This window comes from Rattus norvegicus, chromosome 11 (assembly GCF_036323735.1).
Source record: "Rattus norvegicus strain BN/NHsdMcwi chromosome 11, GRCr8, whole genome shotgun sequence".
Classification (NCBI taxonomy): Eukaryota; Metazoa; Chordata; class Mammalia; order Rodentia; family Muridae; genus Rattus; species Rattus norvegicus.
The window spans coordinates 63,825,414-63,849,981 of NC_086029.1; the positions used below are offsets into that span (position 1 = coordinate 63,825,414).

Here is a 24,568-nt window from a genome sequence, read left to right on the forward strand (position 1 = left end):
TCTTTTGTGTTTTATTACATATACATACATTCATACACACATATACATATACACACATACACACACACACACACACACACATTCCTGTTCTGTCTTCAGTGCTGTAGCCTGCCTTTGTCTGTTAACATAAAACTTTTTATGATATTATATGGCCTATTTTATTTTATAAAATATTTTACTAAAATTTTGGACAACAAAAAATGCTAGCACTGGGGTCGAAGAAATAGCTCCAGTGTTCAGAGCACTGAAGACTCTTCCAGAGAACCTAGGTTGTATCCCCACCTCCCACATGGTAGCTCATATCTGCCAGGAACTCCAATACCTTCTTCTGACCTAGTCACACATTTTAAAAAAGAGGTATACAGACCAATGCAGGCAAAACACTCATTCCAACCCCCCCCCCAAAAACCAGAAAAAAAAAACCCAACATACCTAGCACCTAATGCTAGCCCTCTAATCCTTTGAAGGAACTCAGATCAGAAGTCCTTTTTAAAAGTGCATCTATACTAGCTAAACGTTCCTTTAGTCAAACTACTAAAATGTAAAACATACACAGTAAATATATTAACTATAGATATATAATTTATATGACATAGGATCTACGTCTCAATAAAATTTTAATTTAAAGATACAGTAAAAACAAACACAAATTCTTCCCCTCAAAATAACTGTATATATTTGTGTGTCTGTGTTTTTGTTTTAAACAGGGTCTCAGTGTATAGCTCTGGCTGACTTAGAACTTCCTGTCCACCAGGCTGGCACGGTACTCACAGAGATTTGCCTGCTTCAGCCTCCTAAGTGCAAGGATCAAAGGCATGTGCCATCATGCTCAGCCCAAAATAATTATATTTTTAATGATGAACAATATAGCTGAAATTCGAAATATTATTTTGTATTTTGTCATTTGTATTTCACACTGTCTAACTTAGATGATAGCCTCAAGATTACATTTTTCTTCTCTTTAAATATATTTACAAAGCCAAGCAGGAGTTACAAGAAATAAGTTTGCTCTTAATTTGAACAAAAAATCTAAACTTATTATAGGGGTTATGCAAAGGTGCCCCAGAGACCAACAGGAGGCAAGAACCCTTTAACTTAATGGTAAAGACCTCTTTGGGAATCAAAGTACCTTTTTACAGGGGTAGCATATTAGATATTCTGCACATCAAATAGTTACATTACGATTCACAACAGAAGCAAAATTACAGTTATGGTGTAGCAACGAAACTAATTTTATGGTTGGGAGTCACCTCAACATGAGGAATTGTATTAAAGGGTGGCAGCACTGGGAAGGTTGAGAGCCGCTGCCTTAAGGGTTTCCAGGGACAGAGAGGACCATAGGGTAGGTAGGTAAGTAGAAAAGGAATGAGATATAAAGGCATAAAAGAACCCTTGGGTAAGTGGCCCCGGATTGAGGGTCCAGGTAGGGGAATTCCAGGTGCAGCTCTCACCAGTATCAGCAATGCCTCTGAATCAGAGCAACCCTGAGGCCAAACTTCTTCAGAGCAGGCACAGGCTCCAGCAGCCGGACCAGTGTTGCCTCTAGGCTAACCGGAATGGCTCCTTGAGAGCTTTGTGACTTCAAGATGATCAGAAAATTTGCATGAATGCATCCAGGGTTGAAAAGTCTTGGTCATCCCAGATTGAATCTGGTGTTGGCCTGAATGAATGAGGATGTGGATTCTGGTCGACAGGACAGAAATGATCTTTGTTTTCTCTACAAATGTTCACTGTCACTATAATTATAAAGGTTGCAAGCATTTTCTTAATTGCTTCATAAATGATGTCACTAATCAACTTTTCGGAGAGAGTTCCTCCCCAACCACGCAAAGTGTAGGGTCCTGCTGTGTTTTGGATCTTTACAGAATCTTAGAAATACTCTTAGCCCACCTCCTGTATCTTATAGATTAAAAGGCCGAGCCTTCAGAATGCAAAAGAAACCCTTCAGAGTCATAGACTTGAGCCTAGGGTGGAAGGAGGGATCTTTCCTCCTGGGCTGTATCTCTCCACTTCCTTGTGGGATTTGCTGAGGTCACACTACAGTGGTGGTATCTGGAGGAGATGTCAAACTCTGCCAGGAGCCTTACAGCTGTCCATTCCATGGAGAGAGGTAGAACTTGATAAAGATCACATGCAAACTGTGAGAAAGCTGGTTTGGCTACAATTGACTTGAGATGGTGGATTTTCAAGCTTAATTCGCCAGAAAAAAAAAAATGTTACTGACCAAGCTTCACAAGTACCATGGCACATTCTTCAAAAAAGCAGAGCGATCCTTATTACTTTATATAAAGACAGCCCATTATTTCCCGCCTGTGTGTCTTCCACAGTTTCCACAGTGGGACTGTGAGGACATACTTTGACCTACATCTCACTCTTTCTATAACATGACTGTGATGTAAGTCAGAAGGACCAGCAGAAAAGACAAAATACGACTCAAAGGGTCAGAAATGTTGTGAAATGGGAGGAATGTACATTGTGCAAGGATCTGCACTACCATGAGAAAAACAAGTGGATGTCTTTCCTTTCAGGAAAAACCATTATGGAACCGTGTCTGTAGCGTTGACCGAGATGCGCACAGACCCCTCCTTTCCTCGTTATCCTGCACGTGCTAGTTGAACATTTGTTATAAGTGTTATTGTCATCCGAGCACTTCTGTTCACTAACTTAAACACAATTGAAGCAATTTTAAATCCCCACTCAGGGAAAATAAAAACTGCATTGGAGGAAAACAAGTTTACTTTGATTTATTTTTATCGATGCATTTTAAGCATACACACACATACGTATTTCTGATTACTTTCTTTGTTCAACAATATAGTAACTAACTATATACATTACAATTTTTGTTGAGGGAATCAAACATAATTTTTATCAGGTAACCTGACCAAGTTTTACGTCTCAAATTTATGGGGATTATTTTTTTATATTATAAAAATACAAATGTTTACAGTTTGGTCTAGCAAATATGTTGTGAAATCATCGAGTCTCAAATGTCGGAGTTAAAGTTCAGAAGTAGGGATGCCAGAGGGTTAAGGTTAACCTGGAATCTTGATTAAGTCCTCACAGGATCAAATGGTCTTTGAGGAAGTTCCCTAACACATTACTAGGCCCTGGATATTTTATGATCAATAACTTGAATTTGTGCGAGTACCCAGATTTGATCAAATCAAGGCATAAGTCATGCTTTTCAAATTCTTATCTAGGTGCACAGATTCAGAATCAGTTCTTCATTGTAGTGGACAGGACTGGAGCTACGATGTCAGCAGGTCTGTTGTCCCTGATCATCATTACTTCCTGTGAGACCAAGGCACAGAATGCCTCAAGGCGACCAGCATTCAAACCTGTAATGTGTAACAGCCACAACACTGAAAGGACAGGTAACATTTCCAGCACAAGGTTGCTCTAATGGTGAGCATGATGATGGTGACAATGACATAGGATGGTGAAGAGAACAGAGAGAAAGAGGCTGCTGAAATCAGTGATTAGAGGACTTGGGCTGGTGTCAGGGGACTTTCTAACAGAGATCGAAGGCCACCAACAAGATGGCTCAAACCTGGTGACTTGAGGTCCATCTCTAGGACCCAAAAGGTGGAAGTAGATAATTAGTTCCCACAAGTCGTAGAGGCCTACAAGTGCATACCGTGGCACACCACAGTCCCACCATACACACACACACACACACACACACACACACACACACACACAGTAAAATGAGAGTTAGAATGTGCTTGATTGGTAGAGCGGGAGAAAAATGAAGAGAGTAGAATACAATAAAAACTTAGGTCATACAGTCTTAAGGATACTGTCGACTTACCTCTACCCTAGAGGAGTACGAACCCAGTAGATAGGACACATGTTTCTGTTCTAGCATATAAAGCGATACCTGGCAAATAGCAGACCATTAAGAGATAAGAGCTGTCCCTTAACAGATAAGAGTATCCCAACCCAGAGACATATTGAGCACAAATTCAAGTTATTGATCATAAAATATCCAGGGCCTAGTAATGTGTTAGGGAACTTCCTCGAAGACCATTTGATCCTGTGAGGACTTAGTCAAGATTCCAGGTTAACCTTAACCCTCTAGCATCCCTACTTCTGAACTTTAACTCTGACATTGGAGACCTGATGATTTTACAACATATTTGCTACAGGATGTAGAGCATTACACTACAGGAATCCAGGATCTCTTCAGTATAATCACTGGTTCATGTTTCTGCACAACAATCGTGTGTACATAATACCTCATTTTTTGTTTGCTTGTTGTTGTTGGAGACAGGCTTTCTCTGTGTAGCCTTGGCTGTCCTGGAACTAGCTCTGTAGATCAAACTCACAGAGATCTGACGACCTTTGCCTCCGAGTATTGGGATTAAAGGTATGCATCACCCCCACCCCAGCAAATAAAGACTAACTAAATTCATCATGGTCCGTATTTCCAAATTCAATGATTTTGTTCCTTCTATAACTTGTAGGTATGGGAGAGATGGACACATTTGTGAAATGGAATGTACCTTTTCTTGCTGATCACAGAACCAGACTACCTTTCTCATACCCAAGGCAGGCAAACCATAGACAGTTCTAGCCCATGAAATACGTACACAAATGATGAATGCTTCTTCCACAAGGCCTCTTTGCTTTCAGTTCAACTCTATGGTTTCAGTAGAGAGAAGTCAGCGGTCCTAGGAGACAGTGGAGCCAACAAAACGAGAACGCTCAAGTCTGAATAACCAATTGGAATAGAATTTGTATCCCTTCTCACAATACAGTCTACACTATTGAACTGGGATCCAAATAAGGAATGTATCTTTGTTCTGTCGTGCCATGGATATCTGCAGAGTTAGCAGACTAACCTGGCTAATTCTGCACTCCTCTCATTTCTGCTTTTGTTTTGTGTGTGCACATCTTGAATGAGACATTGGGAGGATTTTTATGTTTACGTGGTTACCCAAGCATTTTCTTACTAGTCATTCATGTTACAGTACTTAGATATGTAGATAGATAGATAGATAGATAGATAGATAGATAAACAGACAGATAGACAATCTACATACCTAGACTTAGACTGTCTAAGTGCCCAATTTCTCCATCTCTATTACCTTTACCCTACTTGCTAGAGGGCTGCTTTTCCCGCTCTGCTGAAACAGTCTCCACTATTTTTCTCCTTGTCCTCGCTTTTATTCCTGCAGCTCACTGCCTTGTCTACGCTGAGTAATCTCTCTGATATGAAAATTTTGTTTTTGTCCTTCTTTTGCATAAATTTTGTGACTCGACAGCACCTCACATACAATAACGAAATAAATTAGCATACTCTTACAGCTTTATTTTTGGGCTTCTCACTCATCGTCTGCCTGAATGTCTTAGACGGCTCAATGCTTCCCAAGTATGAATCTAAAACACTCGGGTTTCAGGGCCCTCCGAGAGAGAGTTGTGGACTGCCCAAGTGGTCTGTTTACTCTTGTTGACTGGAGAAGTGATATAGATTGACAGGCAGTTATGTGAGCAATTGTTACTGCTATTATTTTCCAAAGTGTATATTTAGTCCTGTAATTAATAAGTATAAGTTTACTCAGATGGTAACTATTTCCACTAAATCTTTTTCAACACAGGATGTAGTCTCTGTCTTATACATAAGGGGCTGTGGATTTTTATGCTATAAAGAGATCCACACCTGGATATTTATAGATTGCTGTTCTAGCCATTGCGAACTATTTGGAATTCTATGAATGGACAATGACACTAATTTTCTTACATGCGGCAGATTCTGTGGCTCAGACTGCTTATCCTCTGGTCAGGGCTGCAATGACCAGGAGTCTGTAGACATCGTTTTCATTTTCTTTTAAATTACAAGATCGTAGAAGCCCAGGACACACAAAGGAGATGGATCTTTCTAACACCAAGGAACTGGAGACAGGGCTGAGGTCCTCTCCTTGCTTTACTGGCTGATAGGCTGGGTGAGTGATTTTGTAGGTGTCCTTTTCCACAGCAGAGCTCCGGTGTCCCTTCCCTGGCTTCCTGGGTGTTGAAAGGCAGTTGCAGTGGCAGCAACATGGTCTTGCTGGAATCACTCTAGTGGTGGCCTCACTGTGACTGGGCTGTGTGGTCTTCTGAGAGTCATTCTTGCTAGGTCAGTCTATAGCTCATTCTTCTGGCTTTTCCAAGATTTTGTCCTAATTACGTAACCCTTCCCATCTCAAGACAGTACATTGGCTTGTTTCATTTACTGAATCTGAACTGATACGAGCTTTGGGAAGTCACCGCCAACTCATCCAGGCTTTGGGAAACAGTGCTGCCTCGAGGAACTGCTGCTTCTGATCCCTTTCTACCACCCTGCGCTCCTCCTCCTTGTCAGGCCCTCCTTCATTAGGACCCCTTTGTTAGGAAGCCTTCACCAACTCAACTGAGTCAGGCTTTTCTTTTTCCTCTCCAGACACACCTCTGTGCTGGTGCTTCCTACCACCGGAGAGTAACGGCAAAGAGTTTGTTTAGATAATTTAGCTAATAAATCTACATTTGATTAATAACATTCTCAGGTAATTAATTATATTGGTAGGATAAAGAGATGAATGAAAGTGGAAAGAAATAAGAATAACAACAAAGAAACAAATAGTCAGCCAACTTCTTAGCACAAGGAAGGATGTATAGTTTTCTTATTCAACGGTGGCAGTCTATGAGTTTAGTCTGTTCCTCAATTTTAATTTAATTTATTTTTTTAGATATTCTAGCTAAGAGATCCATATAGTCTAGATCAGAGATGAGTATTTTTCCCCCTCAAAGACAAGTAATAAATACTCTAGGCTTTGGAGCCATACATCCTGGGACAAGTAAGAACTTTCTTGAGAAAGCAGCCATACACATATGGGCAGATGATAGAAAACCAGTGCTCAGTAAACCCCTTGGTCTAGGAACACTGCAATTCAGATTTCATAGAATGCACACATGCCACACATACCACACATTCACATTCTTCTCATTTGTTTAAGCAGTAAAAAGTGTAACGATCCTATTGAAACACCCAGTGAAAGAAAGAACGAAAGAAAGAAAGGAAGGAAGGAAGGAAGGAAGGAAGGAAGGAAGGAAGGAAGGAAGGAAAGAAGGAAGGAAGGAAAGAAGGAAGGAAGGAAGGAAAGAAGGAAGGAAGAAAGGGAGGGAGGAAGGAAGAATGTAAATAGGGAGCAGATTAGGCCTTTGTATAGGCAGTAGTTTGTCAACCCTGGTCTGGAGGATTAAGGAAAGGTCAGAGTTTGTAGCAGAAAGTACGTTTGATTTTTAGTTAATTAATTTATTGCAGGATTAATTTTTAAGTTTACGTGCCTGTGTTTCCTGTGTGCAGGCACATGTTCCTGTCATCACTGGATACTCATGAAAGCCAGAAGGGAAGTTGCATGCTCTCATGTAAACTGTTGGATGTGGGTGCTGTTAACCACATTCTAGTCCTCTGGAAGAGCAGCAAGTTCTCCTAACTGCTGTACCCCTCTTGACCTCTTATTGGAGGCCCTGTCGAGTTGAACCTAGACCCTCAATGTGCTTGGCAAACCCCCTATCGCTGAGCTATATCTCTAGGTAGTACTGTGACTGAACTTTGTAGGATTTTGGCTGTATTTCCATTTTTTCCCCTATATAAAAATGAAGCTCATAACACATTTATGATAGAATTAATTCTGACATAAACAATGCTGTTTAAAGGCTCTGAGACCTCAAGGACAAGCCTAGACCACATGTGAGTTTCTGTAGGTTAACAGAGAGTGGACTATTTCAAGTATGTCATAGCCAACATGTGACAGTCACGTCCTGAAGTTCTATGTATCTGACAAGACTCCTGGTGGACAGGATGTAGCAAGGATATATTCTCCCTGTAATAATATATTCATTTATAACATGGTAGGTAAAGAGGCACAAATAATATGTGGAAGATCAGCACACTCTATTTTTGTTCCTATCCAAAAATGGACAAATCACCTTAATTACAGTTTTCAATAAAACAGATGCCGAGAGATTATAGAGTCCTACTCATTATACCTCTGCTAGTTTCTAGAAGAGAAATATTCTTGTAGCTTTTCAAAGACTCGTGGAATTAGAGAGGTGGAAAGGACACTGTTTGCCACCCCCAATTCATAATTGAGAAAGTCGTAGGCACAGAACTGTCAAATGGCAGGCACCAAGTGGGCTGAAAAGGGTTGGACGGGGTGCGGCTAGGGGCAGACCCTGCCTCTGAATACCACTGCTGTGCTCCTCCTGCTTAATCGAGATGTAAAAATCAACTTCGTGGTTTGTTTTTAATAAAAAGTTGCCTAAGAGTAAATCTAACCATGGACTTATAGTTTAATTGCACACATTTCTATGGGGGGGTCAAAGCTTTTGCCTTTATGATATGTAAACCATACAGTTTGATGTTACATAAACTCTGCTACAAAACACAAAGAGAAAAAGCATAAGTATTTTGAACTTATCATACATATTTTTAACTGATAACATTATCTATCACCCAAAGTCCTGAGATGTGAAAGCAGAGTGGGTAAAGAATGGACAACCTGTGACCTTAAAGAACAGAGAAGAGAACAGAGTGTGGCCTGAAAGAGAAAATAGTCACTGTTACCTCAGGACTGTGCGTGTGCGCAAATATATGAATGCTTGCGCGCGCGCGCGCGCACACACACACACACACACACACACACACACACACACACACACACTTCCCATGGCTCTATGTTTACACTTCCCAAGAAGCCCTATCCTGTTCCCATTCAGAACTGGAATGCTCTGACTCCCATTACCTGTCTCCGTAATACTCATCTCATTTTTCATTCCATGGAAATGACTTATTGACTGTGTTTATTGTCTATTGTACTTACCCCCTCATCTGCAGCGTATGCTCCATGGCTGCTGTCTTCCTTTGTTTTCCTCTCTGATTTAAGAAGGTAGAGCATAATAGTTACTTGGGGAATACTTGTCGAATCAGTGAAGTTGAGAAAACAAGGAATAGGGCATTTGGAACACCTTGATATATTATTAAGTTTTTAAAAATACTTGGAGAAAATATAGGAAAGGATTGCAACAATATAATTGTAGAATGCCAAAGAACACAGGTGCTACCACATGCTGAGCCTCCTACTAAGGGCTTTGTGTCCATTGTCCTGTATTTCTCACTAAAACTATTATTATATTTAATTTTTTACAGTTGGTGAAAGTGAGGACAGTTTGTGAAGATCTAGACAATTGATAAAGGGTGGATCCAGAACTTACAACTCCATACCTTTTTGACTCCAAAGCCCATGGGTACAAACAGCCATTGCTCTGACAAGGTACTGAGAACAAGCTCTCTGATCAAGAGAATAGACAGAGCCATGTCAGCCTCTAGACCACTCTTTTGCTTGACGTTGCTAAGTGGACTGGTGCCTTCTGTGACATACCTATAGATTTATACTGAAAAGATTTGGATTTCTTCGGTTGTAATCTTCACATTTACCACACAGCATGACTCTCGCTATAGCTAGAAGGGTCTCCTAAAATGGTTTTTAATCAAAAGAAAGTTAGCAGCCAGGCACCATGGTTCATATCTGTAATTGTGGAACTGGAGAGGTTGAAACATCAGGGTTGTTGTGAGTTCAAAGCTAGCTTAGGCTACAGAGGAAGATACTGTCTCAAAACAAAACAAAATCAACAAACAAAAGGAGGTTAGCACTATTTCACTCAATGGCCAACCAATCCTCAAACCACATAATTTAAAATATCAGTACTTGTCATCTTGCTTAGACATTGGAAAATGGCTCGGCAAGCTAATACTTGTAGAGTAGACATACTGGGGCAGCAGGTAGCAAGGCTACCTCCACAGCACGCCTGTCTGTGTCTGTAATTACCTAAGGGTCGTGTAATAGAAAGCAAGCCCCCCCCCCGAACATAATCGTAAGCACATTTCTCTTTTCTGCTCGCACTTTAAATCATGCTGACATTTCCCCACGTATGTTTCTCCTTTACTTACAAACGGAAACAAGGAACATTATTTACCACTTTGCTAGGTCAAGAAGCATTTATCAGATACCATCCTCAATCAAAGTGGGTATGGAATAGCTATGAGGATAGAAATGGGGCAGGGATATATAGGACAGTGATGCTGTGGGAACACATGCTAGATACTCAGGAGTCTTAGGGACCAGAAAGGGGAAAGTCCCGTTCAAAGAGGTTAGCCACGGACACGTTAACACTCCGTAAGGGGCCTCTGTGGACCCTGATCATTCGACTTTTCACTTCCCGCTCATTTTCCGTCCTTCTCTTCACTAAGCAGGAGTAACAGTATTGACTGAGAGGGAGGCAGCTGTTTCTGAAGAATCAGAAGAGAAAGTAAATGACTGTTCATAAAGTCATTTGGAAATTGCTGCTGAGGACTTCCAATCGTGTTGCAAATGTCAGGATGTGTCACCATGACTGCATCACACATGTTGTCATTCAAGTAAGAATACCAACCACGAAACCCCTCAGAAAACACAGCTTATTTATGGAACAATTACTTCTGTAGTCAAACCACTCTTAAGCTTAGGAATTCATAAAAGTCAGTGGGGTTAGGTGTTTTCTTAATAGTCACAGATTTCCCCACATGCCCAAGCCAGGCATTTGAATTTTTTAAAAAAAGTCACAATTTTTTAAAAAGTGATTTTTAAAAATCACTGCTGATTCTGATCAACCTCACTTGGAAAAAAATATTATAAGACTTTAAAATACCAAGGATGCAACATTGGAGTTACATTGAGTCTTTCTGTCTCTCTGTCTTTATCTCTCTATCTGTCTCTGTCTCTATCTCTGTGCCTGCCCACCCCTGTGTGTGTGTGTGTGTGTGTGTGTGAGGTATGTGAGTGTATGTGTGTGTGTGTATATGTGTGTTTGTGTTTGTGTGTGTATGTGTATATGTGTGTTTGTGTGTGAATGTGTGTGAATGTGTGTGTTTGTGTGTGTGTATATGTGTGTTTGTGTTTGTGTGTGTGAATGTGTGTGTTTGTGTGTGTGTATATGTGTGTTTGTGTTTGTGTGTGTATATGTGTGTTTGTGTGTGTGTGTATATGTGTGTTTGTGTTTGTGTGTGTGTGAATGTGTGTGTTGGTGTGTGTGTGTTTGTGTTTATGTGTGTATGTGTATATGTGTGTTTGTGTTTGTGTGTGTGAATGTGTGTGTGTATGTGTGTTTGTGTGTTTGTGTATGTGTGTGTGTTTGTGTGTGTATGTATGTGTGTGCGCACACGTGTGCATGTGCTTGAGCTCTGGTGCGTGCACGGGTGTTCACTTGCCCTTCAGGTGCATGCAGAAACTGGAGGACACAGGCTGGCATGAAGATTTCCTCCACTGTGGCTCTCCATATTATGTTTTGAGACTGAGATGGAGCCTGGAGCTCACAGTTTAGGCTACTCTGATTGGCCATTGAGTGCACCAGGATCACCCTATCTCTGTCTCTCAGCCATGGACTTACATCTGTAAGCTATCATGCTCTGCTTCTATGTAGTTACTGGCCATCCAAACTCAGTTTCTCACTCTTTTTTTTTTTTGGGGTCTTTTTTTCGGAGCTGGGGACCGAACCCAGGGCCTTGTGCTTCCTAGGCAAGCGCTCTACCACTGAGCTAAATCCCCAGCCCCAAAACACCAGATGGTTTCTTTTTTTTTTTTTTTTTTTTTTTTTTTTTTTTCCCCGGGGCTGGGGACCGAACCCAGGGCCTTGCGCTCGCTAGGCAAGCGCTCTACCGCTGAACTAAATCCCCAACCCCTTCAGTTTCTCACTCTTGTGCGGCAAGCACTTTACTCACTGAGCCATTTCCTCAGCCTTCCCCCCAAAACCGTGTTCTTGATATACTCCTGACACACACTGAGAAAGCTAAACGAGTCAAGTTAGAAAATCCAGAAACACTGGATTTTCTACTGTTATTTAAATAATTAGAAATACCACTATCATTTGTAAAGAAAAAGAAGAAAATAGTTTGTTCATCCTATTAAATTTCAGCAGTATTTAAAGAATGCTCTCCCAAGTCTCTCAAACATTTTAATGAGATCACTCAGAAGGTAAAATTGCTATTTATCACCCTAAGTGCCACAGGATGAACATTAAACATCACTCTATACAACAAGCCATGTATAAGAGTTGAGTTTTTTAAATAAGCTGTTTTATTGTCAGGAACTATTTTTATATTCATGATCATGTTTAATTCCCAGAGTAAGCCTTAAAAGTAGACACCATTTTTATTCCCATTTTACAGTTTAGGGAACTGAGGTCCTGGGGTTAATGAGTGTAAGGAGTTTGTTCAAGGTCAGATAAGTAGGGAACGGCAGAGCCAGTGTTCATTGAAGAACTTTCTGACTGCAAACTCATCAGCTCCTAAGCTTGAGGCAGCGCTGCTTATATGGGAAGCTTCAGTATAGACAGAGCCCAGGAAGACGCACAGATAAGGAAAATACCCAATACAAATTGCATAGCTTACTACAAATATACAGTCCCAGTCAAATAACAAGTCTATTCCATGAGAAATGACATAAAATCAAAATGTAATTATGCTTCTCCCAAATATAAATGAAGCCTCAAATCTACATCAATATCCAGGGTCTGTCAATCCTGTCAGACATGTTCCAACTGTGGAAATTGCCAGTCTTGTTGCCAGCATCTAAACATTTTTGTTCTGTGTGGTGACCATCTGAGACTTCCAAAGACGAGTGTTTCCTGACAGGCAATCTTATAACAGTATCTATATATTTTTTAATTAAAAGGTTTATATTATCTTATGTACAGGTTTATGTTAAGCCCTAATACATTTAGCCTCTTACCGAAGTGTCTGAGGCACGTAGAATAATCTGCCCTAATCACTCGGGACTACACACGAACCCAAGAGTTTGAAAAGAACGATAGCGGTTGCATAGAACTTGAAAAGGACATGTTCTAAAGTTCTGTTTTGTTTTTTCTTACCATTCAAAGCCAAGCTAAGAACTAAAAGTCTCATAATCCAGCCTTTTCTTTGCTGACTGAGGTAAAGCTCTCTTCTCTTCCAACCTTAAGCACCCCAGGCCATGAGTTTGGCTCTTCTAGTCTATTTCCCCCTAGTATGTCAAGGTGCCTTGCTTGCTCTTCTGCCCTAGTTCTGAGGAACATTTTCTGTTATATTGTACTCTGCAGCTTTGCCTATCTGTCTGTCTATCTATCTATCTATCTATCTATCTATCTATCTATCTATCTATCTATCGTTTTTCAGGACAAGGTTTCTCTGTGTAGCCCTGGCTGTTCCAGAACTCACTCTGTAGACCAGGTTGGCCTCGAACTTACAAAGATGCACTTGCCTCTGCCTCCTCAAGTGCAGGGATTAAAGGTGTGGGCCATCTTCCCCAGATGTAACTATCTTTGCTACAAGATCCTTCAGCACAGAGACTACAACTGTTTGGTGTCTCTTGTGATAACCATAGATGCTGGCCCAAGGAGGTCCATAATAAATGTTACATGAATGAATGAATGAATGAGTGAGTGAGTGAATGAATGAATGAGTGAGTGAGTGAATGAATGAGTGAGTGAATGAATGAGTGAGTGAGTGAATGAATGAGTGAGTGAGTGAATGAATGAGTGAGTGAGTGAGTGAATGAATGAGTGAGTGAATGAATGAGTGAGTGAGTGAATGAATGAGTGAGTGAATGAATGAGTGAGTGAGTGAGTGAATGAATGAATGAGTGAGTGAGTGATCAGGAAAAGCACAGGCTCCTGGAACTCTACCTTTCCTTCCATGTTTATCTGGGCAGCAATCTGAGCTTTACTGATTGGCAGGAAGAAAAAGACTTTGGTCGTTGCTTTCTAAGATGATGACCAAGATTTCGTTTCAGTTCAGCTCCTTTCTGTGCTTCACTTTGAAAACCCAAGGTAATTCCAAGCTGTGAAGGGCTGCACATACCAAGCCTTACAATTAGGAAGGCACCGGATGGAACAGTAGTGGGCTAAGAAACTGAGGGGTTTTTGCTACCAGTTTTTTTTGCCTTTGAACAGAAAACATTTTTGTCTGGTGTTCTTAGAATCTCAGTAGCAGTGAGACAGAGCTAGGTGGCTTCCTGGGACTTGTTGGCCAGATGGTCTAGACTTCTTGAATAGTCCCGGGCCGTCAAGAGTCCCTGTCTCAATAAACAACAGCTGTATGGCTGTTGCATATGCATCGGCACACATATGCAAATGAACCTGCACACATATCATATACACATATGTGCATACAAACATGAACACACACACACACACACACACACACACACACATACACACACACCACCAAGACTACCACATGCACAAATACATGTACAGAGTTATGTCTGGAAGGATGAAGAATGGGGCTCTATTCAGAAATCAAAGTTTAGAAGCAATAACATATGTCAACCTCCAGTATTGACTTAATTATGTATGGGGCAATGAAGATTGAAGGAATCACGAATGGTTATACTCCAGAAGCTGAAGAAGCTTCAGGAGGTTTCCTTTGTTATATCTAAAACTTTCTATGATAGTTTGTGTGACATCATCACCCTCCTCTTCTCTGGTTGGGGTATGTTTTAACTAGTGTTCTACAGCTGTGAGGAGACACCATGACCAAGGCAACTTACAGAAACAAGCATTTAACTGGGAGCTTGCATGCAATTTCAAAGGGTTAGTTCATGATCATCATGATATGGCAGTAGGCAGGCAGCTACGGTACTAGAGAAGTAGCTGAGAGCTTAGGTCTGATCCACCACTTTCAGACTGGGGGTGGGGAATGAGAGAATTGAACTGGACCTGGTGAGGGTCTTTGAAACCTCAAAACCCACCTCCAGTGACACACCTCCCACAAGGCCACACCTCCTAATCCTTCTCAAACAGTTCTACTAACTGGGTACTAAATATTCAAATATATGAACCTCTGGGCCCATTCTCATTCATGCCACCATGGGCCATATACCTTTTACCCTCTTTCTTCCCTCGCTTTCAACTCCTTCCATTGTAATAGGCAAACGTTTCACTTCATTTTTCCTTCTTCTGTGGCTCTTGTTGCAGCCAGCATATTAGGGGACCTGTAAGAGCTGATCTGAAGTTTGTACAGAAAACAGTATCAAATTAAAGGTTCAGCAGAAAAAAATTTTTTGAGAAAAGAAGTTTGGCATGATGGGAAGAGGAGACCGTCTTTCCAAATAGCTACATAGTTTAAGACTCAGAATTAATTATTCCACTGTGAAGTTTTTAGTCAGATTTCAAGAATACCACTTGTCTCTCTTTTGCTCTTCATTATTTTTTTTGAGAAACCCTTCCTCACAGACCAGCCTCAATATATTTGCTTCTTGTAATTATTCAAGTAATTCTTGTGTGGTGGGGTTAAGCCTAGCTGTGAATCCATATAAAATTTGCCATTTAGTCCTTCCTCCTCCGGCCTTAGCTGTTACGTTCTTTACCTTGGTCTATCTTCACAATGGCATGTGACTTGTGCTGTTCCCATTCTACCCCTGGTCACATGTGCTTCCTTGTATTAAAACTGGTCCTCCAGATAACACCCCTGGCCTGTCTCCCAGTCCTGATGATCCTCCTTCGCTGGGGGCTGGGGAGAGGGTTACCTATTTCTTTCAGTTGTTCCTTTGTTGACCCTTTGCCAGTGTAGTGGTTCTAACAGATCTTCCCTTCTTCATCTGACTTCGAATACTTTTCTGTGGGATGTGATAAGAATTAGGAAATAAAGAAAAAAAAAGATCCACACCATTTACGAATCCAGATTCTGCAGCTCCGTTAGCGAGGACCTGAAGGTCTTCGAAATATACACAATGAAGCTGCACTGTGGAGGGCCAGTGGAAACTGCTGCCAGGACCAGTCAAGGAACATAACGAATAGGCAGGCATATAAAGAAATAACATGTCGGGTCATAAATACTATAAGTAATTGTCGTTAAATTTCTCCAGGTTGGGGTGAAGAAGCAGGTTCTGTAAATTACAGGGTAGTAAATGAATCACAGAGTAGAGGTATGGGCTTAGAAAATGGCGGGACGCCTATTACTCGGCCATTCCCAAATAGCTAACTTGAAAGGGAAGTCTTTGCTTAACTGCACATACACATACCCAATCGCCAACATTCCCCATCCCCAGAGCCTGGAATCCTTCCTTGCCTTCCACCTGGTGACTGTCAGGCGATGTGCTTTTGTTTTTATGTTTTGCTATTGTGAAGTTCTTGAGCTCCATGGGAGATTCTAGTTGTGGTGCAATTAATTTCCCTCTCTTCCCCTTAAGCTTATCTGGCTGGGTTTACTGCTCTTGGAATGAAACTGACCAGGTGAGTGAGGGAAAAGAAGACAGAACAAAGAGACTGGCTGAGTAGGGAGCAAAGGCTATCCAGGGTTTACCCTTGTGATGGGCTACCAGAAACAGAGCCTTCAGGGGACGTCTAGTTTGCTCCTGTTCCACACCTATTTGTCTTATTTTAGTACTAGTATTACCTTTACTTCCGAAACCAAAATCTTTCTTTGAATTAATTTTTGCCTATTTTCTCCAAGTTCATTATTTACTTTTACAGAAGGTGTGACACACACATTATGATATGACATTTATGTGTTCTATAAAATGAACAAGAATTGGATCCAGTATTTTCATTCTAACAGAAACCCTGTTTCTTCTACCACTACCCCCACTTATATCCCACACTGAATAACTATTCGTGCTTATTGAGAGAGTCAAGCAAAATATCCTTTTCTATCTGGCCCACAGCCTAAACAGAAAACATCGGTGAAGCCAAGTGAATTCAGTTATATTTTTAATTGACACAAAGAAAAAGTTGGGGTGTGTTAATGATAATTTGTAAAACAAATAATTTCTAATAAAATCACTAGATTATTATTAGGTAAATTGTTAATTATTACTAGGTAAATTCTTTCTAATAAAACAATCTCGGCATCTGGAGAGGGTGGTGCAATTGGCTCTCTGAGATTTGATTCTTCAGTTTTTCCTTTATTTTTTAAGCTCTATTCCACATCCTGCCGGAAGTTTCTGTTTTCGTTTTATTTAGCGAGAGATATTAAACCCTCATTAAGAACAAATTCTTCTCTGATAAAAATTGATGCAAATTAAAAAAATTTATAAACTCTAACAAAGCCGTATCAGGTATTTTCATGAGTAGGCTGTGAGAAACATGGATATAAGGGTAGTACGATTATAAAACAGTGATCATTTCTAGGGGATACCAGATAAAGAAAGAGGTTCCAACTTAACCTTCACTGTTCAGTTTCTTCAAAAGAAATCTGAGGGACTATCAACCTGCTAGGTTCTTATGACACCCTTAGGTGATTGGTGTATTATATCACGCACTATAAATTCCTTTGAGTTCAAATAACACGAGTGTAGGTGGTTCTAGGACAAGCTCAGTAAATGTGGAATGCTGATTAATGGGTCAAGGTGGATGTGTTGGGAGGCATGTGCTTTGGGTTCTGTCTTTGACAGTGCTTTAAAAAATGACTGAGAAAAATGTAAAGAAGGCATGAGGTTTGTGGAAGAGCCACAGACGCTGAGATCAATACTGTATGTGTTGAGTGAACTAACTGCTCTATAGGACAGTGCTGCAAGAGGGACTAAGAGACAATGGTCAGAGAAAAGAGAAAGGAGAAGGAAGGCCATCCTTTACTGAGCACATACACTGCTAAATACCATTCTAAGAATATTACAAGTATTACTTACTCCTTATAACCATCTTCTGAAATGTTAATATCTACTGAGGGCAAAGAGAAGTCATGACATCTTTACACGTTCGCAATGCTAGTATGTCTGAATGAACATACGGAAAACAGCCATGTTGGTGTAGTCCTAAGGCCCCGGTTCTGAACTACCACACAAGATTTAGGCTATAAACCCTTGCGCCTCAATTCCTCCAAGCAAATTATACAACATTGGCCCATCCTTCAAAATAAACAAAGAAACAAAAAAACCAAAACTCTTTTTTTTTTCCTCTTCGAGAATAAGCACAAAATAGGCCAACAGTGCCTACAAACATTTTAGTTTGCATTAATTGAACTATTTTATCAAGGATCTGTGGTCACTCTGTACCCTACACTACTCAGCCTCCGCCGGCGGGTCACACTTGGAGGAACACATCCACAAAGACAATAGGCAGGGTCTATGTGAAAAGACTGAGAGTCAGGAATGGTGCTCTAGAGAGAATGTGCTCAGACAGTGGAGCTTGGGGAAGACAACAGAGCTAGGTGTGGTTATAAGGAGTGATCTTTGCATGTTCGCTGTACCGCGTTCAGGGATTAGCTTACCGTATGTAGTCTCAAGGGAACAGAAAAAGAAAAGGACAGTAGCTAAAACTTAAAAGGAGAAAAATTATGCAAAATGCCAGACAGAGCTGTATAACGATGAAAACTGCCAGATGAAACGGGCTGTCTAGGGAACAGGGCCACTGCCCGAGCTGGACCACTGCCGGAACTGGGTGTGAGAAGAGAAGTTCTTTCTGAGAATGTTGTTGAAGCTACCGGCAGGTCAGTGCTGGAAGGGCCTTCCTGCCGGTGCTAAATGATAATCAGCGTCACCAGCGGGGAAACTAGTTTCCACGCAGAGGCCAGTTCGTGTGATGCGGTCTTCAAGTGACTTTCTGCACGTCCCGCTTCCTTCTACTCACACAGAGACAAATAAATAAAAAGAAAAGAAAAAAAAAGAAGAAGGAAAGGAGGTGGAAAGAGAGAAACTTTGCAGAGCTAAGCCTAACCCAGCCTTGTTGCCTGCCGAATAACTGAGAGGATCGTTTAAGCTCTCCTCAGTTGTTTGAGTCTTTCATTGTGAACAGAACAACCCTGATGGACATGGTGGCACAAGCTGTAATCCCAGCGTTCGAGAGTTGGAGGTGTAATAACCTTTAGTTCAAGGTCATCCTCCATTACAGAGTGAGTTCCAGGCCAGCCTGGCCTACAATGAGATCCTATTTAAAACAAAACAAAACAAACACAAGACCAAAACAAATTCCCCCCCACCCCCGCACAATAAGAGCAGCAGCAGCAACAACAACAACAATAACAATAATAACCGTACCATCGTACCATCACCAAGATCAAAAGGCAAACCTGAGCCAGGTGGTTGTGGCACACTCCTTTAATTCTAGCTCTCAGGAGGCAGAGGCTGTGGAATTTCTGAGTGTGAGGCCAGCCTGCTCTACAGAACGAGTTCCAGGCTACACAGTGAAACCCTGCCTTGAGGGATGTGGGAGGGGAGCAGCAGCAAACCTGAAACAAGGATAGCACAATAGACAAGTTAATGCAGATGGGGAAGGGCCCGGGAGGCCTCACCCAACCTTCTCCAACTACAGACAACTGAGTCTTCACCAGGGAACAGCACACCAACTGTTATCCAATACCAAATGGTCAGCCCTGAATATATACACATGCAAGTAGCATTAAACAGACTGAGAAGGCTGTACTTACAGATTTAGGAAAACACACACACACACACACACACACACACACACACACCAACAAAAAGAAAGTTCGTGAAGTTGAAGAACGAAAAGAGAGATGTAGTAGGGTTTGGAGGGAGGAAAAGGAAGGGGAAAATTATATATATATATATACATATGTGTATATATATAATTGTAAGTAATTTATATTACAGTATATAGACAATATAAATTATATTATATAAATAGGCTATTAGGTAAAGAGAAATAATAACCTAAAACAATGATTGGGGGAAATACTCTCTTGCTCTTTGTCTGATCTATCTTATATGGATTTTAGTGAGTAGGTCAGGTTATCTAAAAATGTAAAATACTTTAGACAATTAAACAATATGAAAATATAACCTCTGGTGACCACAATGTTAATTCTGCTTATGATTTACATGGGGCCGCTATCTTCTCTGTTACCTCTTTCTTTTCTGGATCCCGAGTGTTTTGATTTTTTTATTTGATTTTATCTTCTAGCATGTATGGCCTTTCCGAGTTGGTTTTCTTGTCTTGTTTACCTGTTGTCTAGATCTTTGTTTTCTGCTACATTTCTGGCATTGTATTAGCTACCATTCTAGCTACTGTTGAAAAACAAGATGTCGAGGGAGAGGCCATCATTTTCCTCCAGGAATCCGCCACTGGTTAAAGACTTCTGTCAATACATCAATATACAATCCTAAGAAAAATATCTGGAGGCCTTTAGAAGTGAGGCAGATAGAATCCCACAAAGGACCACAGACAATTAGGGGTCCAAAGTGTTTGGCTGAGCAGCACCCTAGGAGAGCAGGGTTTTCATTCTTTCTTCTTGCTGTGTATTTTGCTGGTTCTCTTCAGTTTTGTGAATTTCCACATTGGTCCTGGGATAAGATTTCTAATTCTTAGTCCCTTTACATTTACTTTAAGGTAAGTGGTATGATTCCCACCCCCTTACACACACACACACACACACACACACACACACACACACACACACACCCACACACATCTCTATCTATCTATCTATCTATCTATCTATCTATCTATCTATCTATCTATCTATCAGAAAGTTCGATTCATAAAATGATGTCTAAGGCACTGTAACTTTCTCAAGTTGGCTCATGTCAAAAAGCATGATCAATAAATTTGCTTTTTTAGGTGTCATTATGCCCAATTGATTGTTTTATTCTGGGTTGAGGCTGGCTGCTAACTTTCTTTCATTTTGTTTGTTTGTTTGTTTGTTTATTTATTTATTTAGAGACAAGGTCTCACTATGTAAAGTAGGCTGGCCTTGAACTTCTACACTTTTGCTAGGATTGCAGACACACACTATCAGGGCTAGTCACTGCTTCGTGTAGAAATGCTGGAATCCATAGAGAATGGTGTAAAAGGCAATCACAAACGATGGGTACAGAAGCTGCAACAAGGTCTGTGAAAACGCCATTGGTAGTTAGGCTTTACAGAACTAAGGTAGTAGCCATGATAGTTAGGCTTTACAGAACTGGGCCATGCATCTGCCACTGACCTGTATGTGTAAAATATAAATAAAAATAACACTGATTGACTGCTTAACTATCATATATACACACACACACACACACATATATATATATATACACATATATATATCTATCCCCTTGTTTATCAAATGGGGGTAATAAGAGTAATTAAAATTATATATATATCAGATATAAAACATTTAGATTTTAATTACACTTATTATCCCCATTTTATAGACAAGGAAAGTAATGTCAAGGGTGATTAAATCCCCCCCCCCAAGGCTGCTGAGTGGGTAACATCAGGATTTGAATTAGGATTGTAAAAGGAAGCAAAATAGAAGAAATTTCTTATGCATTTAGATAACAGACACACATCTACACATGTATGCACGTATTTAAAATTAACTTTCTAAAACAAGGCAAGGAAAAGGGACAATCAAGGTACCTAGGTGCCTTGTGAAGCATGGGCAGTCAACCTGTGATTGAAAACCAGCAAAGAAGTATTGATCTAGGTAAACACTGGCTGCCTGCATTCATAATCTTATATTATAAAAATTAAATAAATCCTCTGAAAGGTGTGAGTTTTTCCTTAGTTGCATTTTAAATTTTACAGAACCACGACAATTTAAAATCCCTTGATTGTAATTCTCAAATAAAATAATAAAAATCTCAAAATGGTAAAATATTGCATGGAGGTTAGTTGTAATCTTCTTTTCCTCAGTTAGTCACAAAGATTGATCCATTAATCATGCCAGGGGCTGGGATTCTATTGCTTATAGGAGCAAGTAGTTCTGGTGTGTATAGAGGGGCTGGCATAGAGAACCTACTCAAGAAACGCCATGAAGAAGAATATTGAATAGACCTATAGAACAACACGATGCTCGCACAAACGGGCCACTAATGTGCCATGATTATTTATTTATTAATGTATTTAATTTATTTATTATTTAGTTTTCAAGGCATACTTTATCTGTGTAACAGATTTCTGGCTGACTTGGACTTACTTTTAGACAGGCTGGCCCTGAACTTGACAGAGATCCGCCTGCCTCTGCCTTCCAAGTGTGGGGGAGTAAAGGCATGCAAGCATCTGCCTTCTAAAGGCTGTGTGGACCACCGAGTTTCCAGTAAGAAATGACGTGGTAGAGAATGATTTCAGTCCATGCTCCCTTGTGCTCTCGTGTGTTAGTCAGGGCAGTTAGCACCTCTCACTGTCAGAGACTGCTAAGCTAGAATGCAAAACCCTGGAGCATACTAACAGACGCCCACATCCAGGTGGACAACAGAATAAATTAAAGCTCTAAGTTTGCTTTTCAGTTATTGCATGACTTCAATTGATCGTGTGCTTTATAAATAATAATTTATTCATATTGATACATTTTAATGTACAGATAAATATATAAATGTTAACCCCCTACACACACACTTTTACTGATAGTGCTGTGTAATATGAAAGTTCGATACTGTAGCTTTACATGATTCATTTATGTTAAATGTATTCAACAAAAATATGATCCTAAAAATAAAGTATGTCTTCCTGTGGAGGAAGTTGGAGGTAAAAGTGGGGAGTGGGCTAGCCTTCCATGTTTTTCATTTTATATAATATGCTAAAAGTAAGTCATAACACTTCACACAGCAATGAAATATATCAACTTTTGCTGATTTTTAACTCTTCCAAAAGAAGTGCCTGAAAATCCTCCGGATTCCTCTGTCCGACTCTTGTCTGTGGAGATTGTCATTTCAAAAACAGGGCCTTCCAGCTGCTCAAAACCTAGGAAATGTTCGAGGCTTCCTTTTCTTCACCACTGACATTCTGTGCCTTCCTAGTTTGTCCCTGCCTCCTTTCTTTTATGGGCAAAACAGAGATAGGAGTTAGCACGGACTTCAGACCAGAGTATTGTGAATGAGGAACACTTGTTTCTTTCTGTCATTTGAATTAGAGGGATGTTATAGGACCTTCAATATTATCACTTGGAACACTGTGGTTTTAGAGAATTTTTCCTTTAAGATTTATTTTCTTTTAAAAAGAAAGAGAACACCACACCTCTAAATAGTATATCATTTTCAAAGCTTCAGCAACTTTTTTTTTTCCTTTAGGTTTCTTTTTTCCACTCTTACACGAACTCACATGTTCACTTAATATATTTATGGCTGTGGGAAAAATATCTTAGGATGGCACCGAGGAAATAAAACGGCTGGGACGGATATGGTGACATACACCTTTAATTCCAGCACTCAGGAGATAGAGGCTGTGGGATCTCTGTGAGTTCAGGGAGAGCCTGAAATATATAGTAATTTCCAGGCCAGGCAAGGCCACGCAGTCAAACCGTGCCTTGAAAAATGAAATAAAACAGAACAGAAAGGTTATCTTACTCAGTTTACTTTTAAAAGTTAGGCTATCAGCCAGGCTATGAAAAAAAAATCACACTATTTAATCTTCAAAACTGTTTGTATTTAAGATTCTTGAAAAATTTGGATCTTGGTCAGAAGGAACTGCAAGAAAACATCTGGGACCTCGAATAGTGCCTGTGAGTTGTAGGTGCTCAATAACCGTTTAATGAAGGCAATCTTGGGAAGGCTTATCTTAATCCTCAAATAGAAACTAAAATCAAGTCTAAGAATAAAGGAGACGGAAAGAACTCATATGCTCAAAAGATTGCTCAACTAGTTAAAAACTTGTGTGTGAATCTTATTCTTATTTTAATTCCTAGGTGTTTTTTTTTTCCCTCTCAGAATCCCTTTGGCTTGTTTATATCAAACTGTTAAACAAGATCCTCCAAAGATGAAGCATAGTAAAAACATCATTAAGAGTAGATCTCACATTCAATGTCTCTAGAAGTCACTGACCATAAAGTAGTCACAGGCAGTGAGAAGTATATAAAGCAAAGGATATATATATATATATATATATATATATATATATATATATATACACATACATACATACATATATATACATATATATATATATCAAACCTTGGCTATATTGAAGAGGCCTATTTCTAAGGTAGACTGTCAATTGTCATATTTCCACAAGGTGTGTAATTTCAGTGCATCTTGTGTATCCATACAGGTGATTGCTCTCTGACTTTTAAGTGCACATTTTAGCATAAGGTTTATCTTCGTTTCTGTGTGTTGTATTGAATTTTTTCTTTCTTTCTCAATTTGTCTGCTAACGAGGCATTCACAATCTCAATGCATTCTAGTCTTGATAAACTTATCTCTTACTGTTTTGGCCTATGTGATGGCTAACCCATTGACAAAAGAAATCTAAGCCGATAAAAGCCTTTCTCGGCCACTTGTTAGCAGGCCGGGCTGTAAAATCATAACACAATGCTCGCCTCTTTCATGGGGCACCACAAGGCAGCGATCAAACCCACCCCTCCTCACTTCCATATCCAGTGGAGTTGTAGTTTATTACCATAACCCTCCCAAGTCAAAAGGACACCAGTTTCAAGCCTGGCAACTTGGTACAGAGAGGGCTTCCCCTCTGACCTCTACTCTGCTGGGCCTCTCTACCTGTCCTCGCCCACTGTCTACAGGTCCCGAACATTAGAAAATAGAAAATGTGATGATCTTTGTGTGTCTCTGTGAAATGTGTGTATGTGTGCGTGTGTTTGGGTGTAACGCGCCTCCTGTTTGGCTGCGCCGCCCGTCCGTCACGGCGTGGGCCAATG

General features: G+C 40.3%; 1 long non-coding RNA gene across 1 annotated transcript; it reads right to left on the reverse strand.

Moving 5' to 3' along the window:
* Nucleotides 1-1,608: 1,608 nt before the first annotated feature.
* LOC134480992 (uncharacterized) lies at nt 1,609-16,732 on the reverse strand. Its single transcript, XR_010056129.1, has 3 exons — nt 4,596-16,732; nt 3,815-3,883; nt 1,609-3,341 (listed from the first exon to the last, which is right to left on the reverse strand). It is a non-coding gene; the product is annotated as an uncharacterized LOC134480992 (long non-coding RNA).
* Nucleotides 16,733-24,568: the final 7,836 nt, after the last annotated feature.